The sequence below is a fragment of the Mandrillus leucophaeus genome, unplaced genomic scaffold, assembly GCF_000951045.1.
Source record: "Mandrillus leucophaeus isolate KB7577 unplaced genomic scaffold, Mleu.le_1.0 Scaffold7, whole genome shotgun sequence".
Taxonomy (NCBI): Eukaryota; Metazoa; Chordata; class Mammalia; order Primates; family Cercopithecidae; genus Mandrillus; species Mandrillus leucophaeus.
Window position 1 is genome coordinate 6,318,794 of NW_012107585.1, and position 1,979 is coordinate 6,320,772.

General features: G+C 47.7%; 1 protein-coding gene across 1 annotated transcript in view; it reads right to left on the reverse strand.

Annotated features, from left to right (window-relative positions):
* SPPL3 (signal peptide peptidase like 3) overlaps positions 1-1,671 on the reverse strand; it is a 173,979-nt gene extending 172,308 nt beyond the window's left edge. The window contains exon 1 of the mRNA XM_011964462.1: positions 1,578-1,671. The gene's annotated coding sequence lies outside the window, so the exon portion shown is untranslated. The remainder of the gene's footprint in view (positions 1-1,577) is intronic.
* Positions 1,672-1,979: the final 308 nt, after the last annotated feature.

Genomic DNA, 1,979 nt, shown 5'->3' on the forward strand with positions numbered 1-1,979 from the left:
TGTAAAGCAAACAGAGCGGACCCTGAGGGAAGTATTTTAGTAGAATAAATGTGTAAACTGTCAAACTTCACAAAGTAATCCCTCCTTAATAGAGCCAACTAATGTCAGAGAGAGGTAGTGTGCGTCCAACCTACCTAGTAAAACATTTTCATTTTCCCCATTTCTCAAGCACTGAGTTTTCTATTCTTTCAACCATCCATGGCCTTTGTACAGCACAGTAAAAACAGCAAAGCAGCCATTAGGACTCTCAGGGCCACAGCCATTAGGACCAGAGTATGAGAAGCTCAAGATGAGTAACCACAAGGCATGACAAAAACACCTTTACCTTCATTTCTTACTCTGTCCAGAAGGAAGCTGAAACTATAATCTTGTGTTCCCTATGACCTGCAACTGAAAGGCAGCTCTCTGTCACTCAAAACTGTGAAATTAGCTTAAACCTCTTTTCAGAGCACGTATTCACCAAGATTTTAATTCTTCCTTTAGGGTTACTTTGTCTCTCAGTTACCTTCTTCTTGAGATTGCACATACATCACTGAAGTTCCCTTAAGAATTACCATCTTCAATCCCCAACTCCCTTTCTCTATGTGAAGACACAATGAGTTACTGACTTATAACCTCTAACACTATAAATAATCCACTCAAACTCTTCTACCTAAAACCATTCCTTATTTTCAGGTATTACCCATTTCTTGGATGTTTCTCTAGGATAATTATAATTAATGTAGTAAGATCTGCGGCACTTTACAGTTTGCCAAGTGCTTTCTAAATGTACTTAATCCTTACAGGCTGTGGAAAAGGTAATTCCCTCTATTTTATAGGTAAGGAAAAAGGACCGAAGAACTCACAATCATGTCGTATCAACAAAGCAAGTTGATGGCAAACCGGACCTCCGAAATAGGTCTTCCAACTTCACATGCCATGCTCTTCCCATTCTATTAATGCTCTTTTCTAAGAAGGGAATGTCTACAGTTCTGTCCCAAACCACACTTGCTTCAAGAGTAATTTCAAACCATTTCTCTAGATTGCAGCCAGGTCCCCCACTCCTACAATCACGCCATTTCTTGCTTCCTCTCTCCAGCTATGACTTCCTTCTCACTACCCGATTTCCACTCTTCATGGAATCTGCCATCATTCCTTCAACCCGTCATCCAAATATCCCACCTCTGCATGCTAAAGACCTCTTACGATCCTTCCCCCAAACCCTGGCACTCCCTTCTCCGGAAATGTAGGTTGTCACCCCATAAACTACACAGTAGCTTCTTGCTTCTCGGCCCTTAATAAACTACATAGTAGCTTCTCGCTTCTCGGCCCTTAACGAGCTACTTACTAACTTTAAAAGCCCCACAGAAATGAACTTAACTTGCAGGTCCTCCACCTCCACACTTGGCCCTGGGCGCCATTCCTCTTAAAATAATAGTACCAACCCTTACAAAGACTCTGCCCATGCCCACCAACAATTCCTAAACAGGTTCTTCAAACAGGCTCCTCTTCCAACCTCTTCACCAGTGGCTCCCCTCCAAGGTTCGCGGACTCTCCCCGCACAGTTTTCCTCCCCTCACTCCCGGGCCTCTGCCCACCTCACCAACTCTCCCTGCGCTCCCTGTCCCAGAGCTAAGCAGCGGCCCTGCAGCTGTGGCGGCTGTTCCACTCTCCCAACTTAGGAAGTTCTGCCTCTATCACCTGTTCTCAGTAGAGCTTCCTCTCATCCCAGCGGCCCACCTTTGCCCTGGCCTGCCTCTCTCCGCCCTTTGGAGTCCTCCTGCCCAGGAAACACCCCACGAGTCAGTTCCGGGGTGCCGGTCGGATTCAACTTCCCATCCGTGGGATTCCCACCCCCGGGGTCATGCTCCCCTTCTCCATCACCTGCTCCGCCCATAGCCAGATGACATCCGCCGCTGCTGCCGCTGCCTCCTCCTCCATCCCCCTTCTTGGACGCCGGGTCCCCGGCCACTCACCGCCTTCCGCGCGCGCCAGCCGCC